The sequence below is a fragment of the Neodiprion virginianus genome, chromosome 1, assembly GCF_021901495.1.
Source record: "Neodiprion virginianus isolate iyNeoVirg1 chromosome 1, iyNeoVirg1.1, whole genome shotgun sequence".
Lineage (NCBI taxonomy): Eukaryota > Metazoa > Arthropoda > Insecta > Hymenoptera > Diprionidae > Neodiprion > Neodiprion virginianus.
Genome location: NC_060877.1, coordinates 1,603,875 through 1,616,972, shown reverse-complemented (window position 1 = coordinate 1,616,972; position 13,098 = coordinate 1,603,875).

Here is a 13,098-nt window from a genome sequence, read left to right as displayed (position 1 = left end):
TCCTGTTGATCCCACGCTCTTTTTGCTGTGTTTTCTGAGTTCCTGGTGGTCCAATTGGTCAGGTAAGGATCATTAGAATCGAATCTGAGACCAAAAATTTTTTGGTCGAAAAATGAAAAAAACGTAAGGCTAACCCCTTTGCATTTTTGGCGAAAATTTTCGCGATTTTGAAAAGTGCAGGAATAAATTCTTTCTGGCACTATTTCGACGTAATTTTGCGAGAGAAATCGATTGGGCGCAGTCCCAATACGCTGCGATCAACGCATCGAAAGTTAGAGCCAAAAAACGAGAACCTGAGTTTTCGACATTTTTCAGCAGGTGCTTTTTCCTTCGTAACTTCTCTCCTGTTGATCCCACGCTCTTTTTGCTGTGTTTTCTGAGTTCCTGGTGGTCCAATTGGTCAGGTAAGGGTCATTAGAATCGAATCTGAGACCAAAAATTTTTTGGTCGAAAAATGAAAAAAACGTAAGGCTAACCCCTTTGCATTTTTGGCGAAAATTTTCGCGATTTTGAAAAGTGCAGGAATAAATTCTTTCTGGCACTATTTCGACGTAATTTTGCGAGAGAAATCGATTGGGCGCAGTCCCAATACGCTGCGATCTACGCATCGAAAGTTAGAGCCAAAAAACGAGAACCTGAGTTTTCGACATTTTTCAGCAGGTGCTTTTTCCTTCGTAACTTCTCTCCTGTTGATCCCACGCTCTTTTTGCTGTGTTTTCTGAGTTCCTGGTGGTCCAATTGGTCAGGTAAGGGTCATTAGAATCGAATCTGAGACCAAAAATTTTTTGGTCGAAAAATGAAAAAAAAGTAAGGCTAACCCCTTTGCATTTTTGGCGAAAATTTTCGCGATTTTGAAAAGTGCAGGAATAAATTCTTTCTGGCACTATTTCGACGTAATTTTGCGAGAGAAATCGATTGGGCGCAGTCCCAATACGCTGCGATCAACGCATCGAAAGTTAGAGCCAAAAAACGAGAACCTGAGTTTTCGACATTTTTCAGCAGGTGCTTTTTCCTTCGTAACTTCTCTCCTGTTGATCCCACGCTCTTTTTGCTGTGTTTTCTGAGTTCCTGGTGGTCCAATTGGTCAGGTAAGGGTCATTAGAATCGAATCTGAGACCAAAAATTTTTTGGTCGAAAAATGAAAAAAACGTAAGGCTAACCCCTTTGCATTTTTGGCGAAAATTTTCGCGATTTTGAAAAGTGCAGGAATAAATTCTTTCTGGCACTATTTCGACGTAATTTTGCGAGAGAAATCGATTGGGCGCAGTCCCAATACGCTGCGATCAACGCATCGAAAGTTAGAGCCAAAAAACGAGAACCTGAGTTTTCGACATTTTTCAGCAGGTGCTTTTTCCTTCGTAACTTCTCTCCTGTTGATCCCACGCTCTTTTTGCTGTGTTTTCTGAGTTCCTGGTGGTCCAATTGGTCAGGTAAGGGTCATTAGAATCGAATCTGAGACCAAAAATTTTTTGGTCGAAAAATGAAAAAAAAGTAAGGCTAACCCCTTTGCATTTTTGGCGAAAATTTTCGCGATTTTGAAAAGTGCAGGAATAAATTCTTTCTGGCACTATTTCGACGTAATTTTGCGAGAGAAATCGATTGGGCGCAGTCCCAATACGCTGCGATCAACGCATCGAAAGTTAGAGCCAAAAAACGAGAACCTGAGTTTTCGACATTTTTCAGCAGGTGCTTTTTCCTTCGTAACTTCTCTCCTGTTGATCCCACGCTCTTTTTGCTGTGTTTTCTGAGTTCCTGGTGGTCCAATTGGTCAGGTAAGGGTCATTAGAATCGAATCTGAGACCAAAAATTTTTTGGTCGAAAAATGAAAAAAACGTAAGGCTAACCCCTTTGCATTTTTGGCGAAAATTTTCGCGATTTTGAAAAGTGCAGGAATAAATTCTTTCTGGCACTATTTCGACGTAATTTTGCGAGAGAAATCGATTGGGCGCAGTCCCAATACGCTGCGATCAACGCATCGAAAGTTAGAGCCAAAAAACGAGAACCTGAGTTTTCGACATTTTTCAGCAGGTGCTTTTTCCTTCGTAACTTCTCTCCTGTTGATCCCACGCTCTTTTTGCTGTGTTTTCTGAGTTCCTGGTGGTCCAATTGGTCAGGTAAGGGTCATTAGAATCGAATCTGAGACCAAAAATTTTTTGGTCGAAAAATGAAAAAAACGTAAGGCTAACCCCTTTGCATTTTTGGCGAAAATTTTCGCGATTTTGAAAAGTGCAGGAATAAATTCTTTCTGGCACTATTTCGACGTAATTTTGCGAGAGAAATCGATTGGGCGCAGTCCCAATACGCTGCGATCAACGCATCGAAAGTTAGAGCCAAAAAACGAGAACCTGAGTTTTCGACATTTTTCAGCAGGTGCTTTTTCCTTCGTAACTTCTCTCCTGTTGATCCCACGCTCTTTTTGCTGTGTTTTCTGAGTTCCTGGTGGTCCAATTGGTCAGGTAAGGGTCATTAGAATCGAATCTGAGACCAAAAATTTTTTGGTCGAAAAATGAAAAAAAAGTAAGGCTAACCCCTTTGCATTTTTGGCGAAAATTTTCGCGATTTTGAAAAGTGCAGGAATAAATTCTTTCTGGCACTATTTCGACGTAATTTTGCGAGAGAAATCGATTGGGCGCAGTCCCAATACGCTGCGATCAACGCATCGAAAGTTAGAGCCAAAAAACGAGAACCTGAGTTTTCGACATTTTTCAGCAGGTGCTTTTTCCTTCGTAACTTCTCTCCTGTTGATCCCACGCTCTTTTTGCTGTGTTTTCTGAGTTCCTGGTGGTCCAATTGGTCAGGTAAGGGTCATTAGAATCGAATCTGAGACCAAAAATTTTTTGGTCGAAAAATGAAAAAAACGTAAGGCTAACCCCTTTGCATTTTTGGCGAAAATTTTCGCGATTTTGAAAAGTGCAGGAATAAATTCTTTCTGGCACTATTTCGACGTAATTTTGCGAGAGAAATCGATTGGGCGCAGTCCCAATACGCTGCGATCAACGCATCGAAAGTTAGAGCCAAAAAACGAGAACCTGAGTTTTCGACATTTTTCAGCAGGTGCTTTTTCCTTCGTAACTTCTCTCCTGTTGATCCCACGCTCTTTTTGCTGTGTTTTCTGAGTTCCTGGTGGTCCAATTGGTCAGGTAAGGGTCATTAGAATCGAATCTGAGACCAAAAATTTTTTGGTCGAAAAATGAAAAAAACGTAAGGCTAACCCCTTTGCATTTTTGGCGAAAATTTTCGCGATTTTGAAAAGTGCAGGAATAAATTCTTTCTGGCACTATTTCGACGTAATTTTGCGAGAGAAATCGATTTGGCGCAGTCCCAATACGCTGCGATCAACGCATCGAAAGTTAGAGCCAAAAAACGAGAACCTGAGTTTTCGACATTTTTCAGCAGGTGCTTTTTCCTTCGTAACTTCTCTCCTGTTGATCCCACGCTCTTTTTGCTGTGTTTTCTGAGTTCCTGGTGGTCCAATTGGTCAGGTAAGGGTCATTAGAATCGAATCTGAGACCAAAAATTTTTTGGTCGAAAAATGAAAAAAAAGTAAGGCTAACCCCTTTGCATTTTTGGCGAAAATTTTCGCGATTTTGAAAAGTGCAGGAATAAATTCTTTCTGGCACTATTTCGACGTAATTTTGCGAGAGAAATCGATTGGGCGCAGTCCCAATACGCTGCGATCAACGCATCGAAAGTTAGAGCCAAAAAACGAGAACCTGAGTTTTCGACATTTTTCAGCAGGTGCTTTTTCCTTCGTAACTTCTCTCCTGTTGATCCCACGCTCTTTTTGCTGTGTTTTCTGAGTTCCTGGTGGTCCAATTGGTCAGGTAAGGGTCATTAGAATCGAATCTGAGACCAAAAATTTTTTGGTCGAAAAATGAAAAAAAAGTAAGGCTAACCCCTTTGCATTTTTGGCGAAAATTTTCGCGATTTTGAAAAGTGCAGGAATAAATTCTTTCTGGCACTATTTCGACGTAATTTTGCGAGAGAAATCGATTGGGCGCAGTCCCAATACGCTGCGATCAACGCATCGAAAGTTAGAGCCAAAAAACGAGAACCTGAGTTTTCGACATTTTTCAGCAGGTGCTTTTTCCTTCGTAACTTCTCTCCTGTTGATCCCACGCTCTTTTTGCTGTGTTTTCTGAGTTCCTGGTGGTCCAATTGGTCAGGTAAGGGTCATTAGAATCGAATCTGAGACCAAAAATTTTTTGGTCGAAAAATGAAAAAAACGTAAGGCTAACCCCTTTGCATTTTTGGCGAAAATTTTCGCGATTTTGAAAAGTGCAGGAATAAATTCTTTCTGGCACTATTTCGACGTAATTTTGCGAGAGAAATCGATTGGGCGCAGTCCCAATACGCTGCGATCAACGCATCGAAAGTTAGAGCCAAAAAACGAGAACCTGAGTTTTCGACATTTTTCAGCAGGTGCTTTTTCCTTCGTAACTTCTCTCCTGTTGATCCCACGCTCTTTTTGCTGTGTTTTCTGAGTTCCTGGTGGTCCAATTGGTCAGGTAAGGGTCATTAGAATCGAATCTGAGACCAAAAATTTTTTGGTCGAAAAATGAAAAAAACGTAAGGCTAACCCCTTTGCATTTTTGGCGAAAATTTTCGCGATTTTGAAAAGTGCAGGAATAAATTCTTTCTGGCACTATTTCGACGTAATTTTGCGAGAGAAATCGATTGGGCGCAGTCCCAATACGCTGCGATCAACGCATCGAAAGTTAGAGCCAAAAAACGAGAACCTGAGTTTTCGACATTTTTCAGCAGGTGCTTTTTCCTTCGTAACTTCTCTCCTGTTGATCCCACGCTCTTTTTGCTGTGTTTTCTGAGTTCCTGGTGGTCCAATTGGTCAGGTAAGGGTCATTAGAATCGAATCTGAGACCAAAAATTTTTTGGTCGAAAAATGAAAAAAACGTAAGGCTAACCCCTTTGCATTTTTGGCGAAAATTTTCGCGATTTTGAAAAGTGCAGGAATAAATTCTTTCTGGCACTATTTCGACGTAATTTTGCGAGAGAAATCGATTTGGCGCAGTCCCAATACGCTGCGATCAACGCATCGAAAGTTAGAGCCAAAAAACGAGAACCTGAGTTTTCGACATTTTTCAGCAGGTGCTTTTTCCTTCGTAACTTCTCTCCTGTTGATCCCACGCTCTTTTTGCTGTGTTTTCTGAGTTCCTGGTGGTCCAATTGGTCAGGTAAGGGTCATTAGAATCGAATCTGAGACCAAAAATTTTTTGGTCGAAAAATGAAAAAAAAGTAAGGCTAACCCCTTTGCATTTTTGGCGAAAATTTTCGCGATTTTGAAAAGTGCAGGAATAAATTCTTTCTGGCACTATTTCGACGTAATTTTGCGAGAGAAATCGATTGGGCGCAGTCCCAATACGCTGCGATCAACGCATCGAAAGTTAGAGCCAAAAAACGAGAACCTGAGTTTTCGACATTTTTCAGCAGGTGCTTTTTCCTTCGTAACTTCTCTCCTGTTGATCCCACGCTCTTTTTGCTGTGTTTTCTGAGTTCCTGGTGGTCCAATTGGTCAGGTAAGGGTCATTAGAATCGAATCTGAGACCAAAAATTTTTTGGTCGAAAAATGAAAAAAAAGTAAGGCTAACCCCTTTGCATTTTTGGCGAAAATTTTCGCGATTTTGAAAAGTGCAGGAATAAATTCTTTCTGGCACTATTTCGACGTAATTTTGCGAGAGAAATCGATTGGGCGCAGTCCCAATACGCTGCGATCAACGCATCGAAAGTTAGAGCCAAAAAACGAGAACCTGAGTTTTCGACATTTTTCAGCAGGTGCTTTTTCCTTCGTAACTTCTCTCCTGTTGATCCCACGCTCTTTTTGCTGTGTTTTCTGAGTTCCTGGTGGTCCAATTGGTCAGGTAAGGGTCATTAGAATCGAATCTGAGACCAAAAATTTTTTGGTCGAAAAATGAAAAAAACGTAAGGCTAACCCCTTTGCATTTTTGGCGAAAATTTTCGCGATTTTGAAAAGTGCAGGAATAAATTCTTTCTGGCACTATTTCGACGTAATTTTGCGAGAGAAATCGATTGGGCGCAGTCCCAATACGCTGCGATCAACGCATCGAAAGTTAGAGCCAAAAAACGAGAACCTGAGTTTTCGACATTTTTCAGCAGGTGCTTTTTCCTTCGTAACTTCTCTCCTGTTGATCCCACGCTCTTTTTGCTGTGTTTTCTGAGTTCCTGGTGGTCCAATTGGTCAGGTAAGGGTCATTAGAATCGAATCTGAGACCAAAAATTTTTTGGTCGAAAAATGAAAAAAACGTAAGGCTAACCCCTTTGCATTTTTGGCGAAAATTTTCGCGATTTTGAAAAGTGCAGGAATAAATTCTTTCTGGCACTATTTCGACGTAATTTTGCGAGAGAAATCGATTGGGCGCAGTCCCAATACGCTGCGATCAACGCATCGAAAGTTAGAGCCAAAAAACGAGAACCTGAGTTTTCGACATTTTTCAGCAGGTGCTTTTTCCTTCGTAACTTCTCTCCTGTTGATCCCACGCTCTTTTTGCTGTGTTTTCTGAGTTCCTGGTGGTCCAATTGGTCAGGTAAGGGTCATTAGAATCGAATCTGAGACCAAAAATTTTTTGGTCGAAAAATGAAAAAAACGTAAGGCTAACCCCTTTGCATTTTTGGCGAAAATTTTCGCGATTTTGAAAAGTGCAGGAATAAATTCTTTCTGGCACTATTTCGACGTAATTTTGCGAGAGAAATCGATTGGGCGCAGTCCCAATACGCTGCGATCAACGCATCGAAAGTTAGAGCCAAAAAACGAGAACCTGAGTTTTCGACATTTTTCAGCAGGTGCTTTTTCCTTCGTAACTTCTCTCCTGTTGATCCCACGCTCTTTTTGCTGTGTTTTCTGAGTTCCTGGTGGTCCAATTGGTCAGGTAAGGGTCATTAGAATCGAATCTGAGACCAAAAATTTTTTGGTCGAAAAATGAAAAAAACGTAAGGCTAACCCCTTTGCATTTTTGGCGAAAATTTTCGCGATTTTGAAAAGTGCAGGAATAAATTCTTTCTGGCACTATTTCGACGTAATTTTGCGAGAGAAATCGATTTGGCGCAGTCCCAATACGCTGCGATCAACGCATCGAAAGTTAGAGCCAAAAAACGAGAACCTGAGTTTTCGACATTTTTCAGCAGGTGCTTTTTCCTTCGTAACTTCTCTCCTGTTGATCCCACGCTCTTTTTGCTGTGTTTTCTGAGTTCCTGGTGGTCCAATTGGTCAGGTAAGGGTCATTAGAATCGAATCTGAGACCAAAAATTTTTTGGTCGAAAAATGAAAAAAAAGTAAGGCTAACCCCTTTGCATTTTTGGCGAAAATTTTCGCGATTTTGAAAAGTGCAGGAATAAATTCTTTCTGGCACTATTTCGACGTAATTTTGCGAGAGAAATCGATTGGGCGCAGTCCCAATACGCTGCGATCAACGCATCGAAAGTTAGAGCCAAAAAACGAGAACCTGAGTTTTCGACATTTTTCAGCAGGTGCTTTTTCCTTCGTAACTTCTCTCCTGTTGATCCCACGCTCTTTTTGCTGTGTTTTCTGAGTTCCTGGTGGTCCAATTGGTCAGGTAAGGGTCATTAGAATCGAATCTGAGACCAAAAATTTTTTGGTCGAAAAATGAAAAAAAAGTAAGGCTAACCCCTTTGCATTTTTGGCGAAAATTTTCGCGATTTTGAAAAGTGCAGGAATAAATTCTTTCTGGCACTATTTCGACGTAATTTTGCGAGAGAAATCGATTGGGCGCAGTCCCAATACGCTGCGATCAACGCATCGAAAGTTAGAGCCAAAAAACGAGAACCTGAGTTTTCGACATTTTTCAGCAGGTGCTTTTTCCTTCGTAACTTCTCTCCTGTTGATCCCACGCTCTTTTTGCTGTGTTTTCTGAGTTCCTGGTGGTCCAATTGGTCAGGTAAGGGTCATTAGAATCGAATCTGAGACCAAAAATTTTTTGGTCGAAAAATGAAAAAAACGTAAGGCTAACCCCTTTGCATTTTTGGCGAAAATTTTCGCGATTTTGAAAAGTGCAGGAATAAATTCTTTCTGGCACTATTTCGACGTAATTTTGCGAGAGAAATCGATTGGGCGCAGTCCCAATACGCTGCGATCAACGCATCGAAAGTTAGAGCCAAAAAACGAGAACCTGAGTTTTCGACATTTTTCAGCAGGTGCTTTTTCCTTCGTAACTTCTCTCCTGTTGATCCCACGCTCTTTTTGCTGTGTTTTCTGAGTTCCTGGTGGTCCAATTGGTCAGGTAAGGGTCATTAGAATCGAATCTGAGACCAAAAATTTTTTGGTCGAAAAATGAAAAAAACGTAAGGCTAACCCCTTTGCATTTTTGGCGAAAATTTTCGCGATTTTGAAAAGTGCAGGAATAAATTCTTTCTGGCACTATTTCGACGTAATTTTGCGAGAGAAATCGATTGGGCGCAGTCCCAATACGCTGCGATCAACGCATCGAAAGTTAGAGCCAAAAAACGAGAACCTGAGTTTTCGACATTTTTCAGCAGGTGCTTTTTCCTTCGTAACTTCTCTCCTGTTGATCCCACGCTCTTTTTGCTGTGTTTTCTGAGTTCCTGGTGGTCCAATTGGTCAGGTAAGGGTCATTAGAATCGAATCTGAGACCAAAAATTTTTTGGTCGAAAAATGAAAAAAACGTAAGGCTAACCCCTTTGCATTTTTGGCGAAAATTTTCGCGATTTTGAAAAGTGCAGGAATAAATTCTTTCTGGCACTATTTCGACGTAATTTTGCGAGAGAAATCGATTTGGCGCAGTCCCAATACGCTGCGATCAACGCATCGAAAGTTAGAGCCAAAAAACGAGAACCTGAGTTTTCGACATTTTTCAGCAGGTGCTTTTTCCTTCGTAACTTCTCTCCTGTTGATCCCACGCTCTTTTTGCTGTGTTTTCTGAGTTCCTGGTGGTCCAATTGGTCAGGTAAGGGTCATTAGAATCGAATCTGAGACCAAAAATTTTTTGGTCAAAAAATGAAAAAAAAGTAAGGCTAACCCCTTTGCATTTTTGGCGAAAATTTTCGCGATTTTGAAAAGTGCAGGAATAATTTCTTTCTGGCACTATTTCGACGTAATTTTGCGAGAGAAATCGATTGGGCGCAGTCCCAATACGCTGCGATCAACGCATCGAAAGTTAGAGCCAAAAAACGAGAACCTGAGTTTTCGACATTTTTCAGCAGGTGCTTTTTCCTTCGTAACTTCTCTCCTGTTGATCCCACGCTCTTTTTGCTGTGTTTTCTGAGTTCCTGGTGGTCCAATTGGTCAGGTAAGGGTCATTAGAATCGAATCTGAGACCAAAAATTTTTTGGTCGAAAAATGAAAAAAACGTAAGGCTAACCCCTTTGCATTTTTGGCGAAAATTTTCGCGATTTTGAAAAGTGCAGGAATAAATTCTTTCCGGCGCTATTTCGACGTAATTTTGCGAGAGAAATCGATTGGGCGCAGTCCCAATACGCTGCGATCAACGCATCGAAAGTTAGAGCCAAAAAACGAGAACCTGAGTTTTCGACATTTTTCAGCAGGTGCTTTTTCCTTCGTAACTTCTCTCCTGTTGATCCCACGCTCTTTTTGCTGTGTTTTCTGAGTTCCTGGTGGTCCAATTGGTCAGGTAAGGGTCATTAGAATCGAATCTGAGACCAAAAATTTTTTGGTCGAAAAATGAAAAAAAAGTAAGGCTAACCCCTTTGCATTTTTGGCGAAAATTTTTGCGATTTTGAAAAGTGCAGGAATAAATTCTTTCTGGCACTATTTCGACGTAATTTTGCGAGAGAAATCGATTGGGCGCAGTCCCAATACGCTGCGATCAACGCATCGAAAGTTAGAGCCAAAAAACGAGAACCTGAGTTTTCGACATTTTTCAGCAGGTGCTTTTTCCTTCGTAACTTCTCTCCTGTTGATCCCACGCTCTTTTTGCTGTGTTTTCTGAGTTCCTGGTGGTCCAATTGGTCAGGTAAGGGTCATTAGAATCGAATCTGAGACCAAAAATTTTTTGGTCGAAAAATGAAAAAAAAGTAAGGCTAACCCCTTTGCATTTTTGGCGAAAATTTTCGCGATTTTGAAAAGTGCAGGAATAAATTCTTTCTGGCACTATTTCGACGTAATTTTGCGAGAGAAATCGATTGGGCGCAGTCCCAATACGCTGCGATCAACGCATCGAAAGTTAGAGCCAAAAAACGAGAACCTGAGTTTTCGACATTTTTCAGCAGGTGCTTTTTCCTTCGTAACTTCTCTCCTGTTGATCCCACGCTCTTTTTGCTGTGTTTTCTGAGTTCCTGGTGGTCCAATTGGTCAGGTAAGGGTCATTAGAATCGAATCTGAGACCAAAAATTTTTTGGTCGAAAAATGAAAAAAAAGTAAGGCTAACCCCTTTGCATTTTTGGCGAAAATTTTCGCGATTTTGAAAAGTGCAGGAATAAATTCTTTCTGGCACTATTTCGACGTAATTTTGCGAGAGAAATCGATTGGGCGCACTCCCAATACGCTGCGATCAACGCATCGAAAGTTAGAGTCAAAAAACGAGAACCTGAGTTTTCGACATTTTTCAGCAGGTGCTTTTTCCTTCGTAACTTCTCTCCTGTTGATCCCACGCTCTTTTTGCTGTGTTTTCTGAGTTCCTGGTGGTCCAATTGGTCAGGTAAGGGTCATTAGAATCGAATCTGAGACCAAAAATTTTTTGGTCGAAAAATGAAAAAAAAGTAAGGCTAACCCCTTTGCATTTTTGGCGAAAATTTTCGCGATTTTGAAAAGTGCAGGAATAAATTCTTTCTGGCACTATTTCGACGTAATGTTGCGAGAGAAATCGATTGGGCGCAGTCCCAATACGCTGCGATCAACGCATCGAAAGTTAGAGCCAAAAAACGAGAACCTGAGTTTTCGACATTTTTCAGCAGGTGCTTTTTCCTTCGTAACTTCTCTCCTGTTGATCCCACGCTCTTTTTGCTGTGTTTTCTGAGTTCCTGGTGGTCCAATTGGTCAGGTAAGGGTCATTAGAATCGAATCTGAGACCAAAAATTTTTTGGTCGAAAAATGAAAAAAACGTAAGGCTAACCCCTTTGCATTTTTGGCGAAAATTTTCGCGATTTTGAAAAGTGCAGGAATAAATTCTTTCTGGCACTATTTCGACGTAATTTTGCGAGAGAAATCGATTGGGCGCAGTCCCAATACGCTGCGATCAACGCATCGAAAGTTAGAGCCAAAAAACGAGAACCTGAGTTTTCGACATTTTTCAGCAGGTGCTTTTTCCTTCGTAACTTCTCTCCTGTTGATCCCACGCTCTTTTTGCTGTGTTTTCTGAGTTCCTGGTGGTCCAATTGGTCAGGTAAGGGTCATTAGAATCGAATCTGAGACCAAAAATTTTTTGGTCGAAAAATGAAAAAAAAGTAAGGCTAACCCCTTTGCATTTTTGGCGAAAATTTTCGCGATTTTGAAAAGTGCAGGAATAAATTCTTTCTGGCACTATTTCGACGTAATTTTGCGAGAGAAATCGATTGGGCGCACTTCCAATACGCTGCGATCAACGCATCGAAAGTTAGAGCCAAAAAACGAGAACCTGAGTTTTCGACATTTTTCAGCAGGTGCTTTTTCCTTCGTAACTTCTCTCCTGTTGATCCCACGCTCTTTTTGCTGTGTTTTCTGAGTTCCTGGTGGTCCAATTGGTCAGGTAAGGGTCATTAGAATCGAATCTGAGACCAAAAATTTTTTGGTCGAAAAATGAAAAAAAAGTAAGGCTAACCCCTTTGCATTTTTGGCGAAAATTTTCGCGATTTTGAAAAGTGCAGGAATAAATTCTTTCTGGCACTATTTCGACGTAATTTTGCGAGAGAAATCGATTGGGCGCAGTCCCAATACGCTGCGATCAACGCATCGAAAGTTAGAGCCAAAAAACGAGAACCTGAGTTTTCGACATATTTCAGCAGGTGCTTTTTCCTTCGTAACTTCTCTCCTGTTGATCCCACGCTCTTTTTGCTGTGTTTTCTGAGTTCCTGGTGGTCCAATTGGTCAGGTAAGGGTCATTAGAATCGAATCTGAGACCAAAAATTTTTTGGTCGAAAAATGAAAAAAACGTAAGGCTAACCCCTTTGCATTTTTGGCGAAAATTTTCGCGATTTTGAAAAGTGCAGGAATAAATTCTTTCTGGCACTATTTCGACGTAATTTTGCGAGAGAAATCGATTGGGCGCAGTCCCAATACGCTGCGATCAACGCATCGAAAGTTAGAGCCAAAAAACGAGAACCTGAGTTTTCGACATTTTTCAGCAGGTGCTTTTTCCTTCGTAACTTCTCTCCTGTTGATCCCACGCTCTTTTTGCTGTGTTTTCTGAGTTCCTGGTGGTCCAATTGCTCAGGTAAGGATCATTAGAATCGAATCTGAGACCAAAAATTTTTTGGTCGAAAAATGAAAAAAACGTAAGGCTAACCCCTTTGCATTTTTGGCTGAAATTTTCGCGATTTTGAAAAGTGCAGGAATAAATTCATTCTGGCACTATTCCGACGTAATTTTGCGAGAGCAATCGATTGGGCGCAGTCCGAATACGCTGCGATCAGCGCATCAAAAGTTAGAGCCAAAAAACGAGAACCTGAGTTTTCAACATTTTTCAGCAGGTGCTTTTTCCTTCGTAACTTCTCTCCTGTTGTGATCCCACGCTCTTTTTGCTGTGTTTTCTGAGTTCCTGGTGGTCCAATTGGTCAGGTAAGGGTCATTAGAATCGAATCTGAGACCAAAAATTTTTTGGTCGAAAAATGAAAAAAACGTAAGGCTAACCCCTTTGCATTTTTGGCGAAAATTTTCGCGATTTTGAAAAGTGCAGGAATAAATTCTTTCTGGCACTATTTCGACGTAATTTTGCGAGAGAAATCGATTGGGCGCAGTCCCAATACGCTGCGATCAACGCATCGAAAGTTAGAGCCAAAAAACGAGAACCTGAGTTTTCGACATTTTTCAGCAGGTGCTTTTTCCTTCGTAACTTCTCTCCTGTTGATCCCACGCTCTTTTTGCTGTGTTTTCTGAGTTCCTGGTGGTCCAATTGGTCAGGTAAGGGTCATTAGAATCGAATCTGAGACCAAAAATTT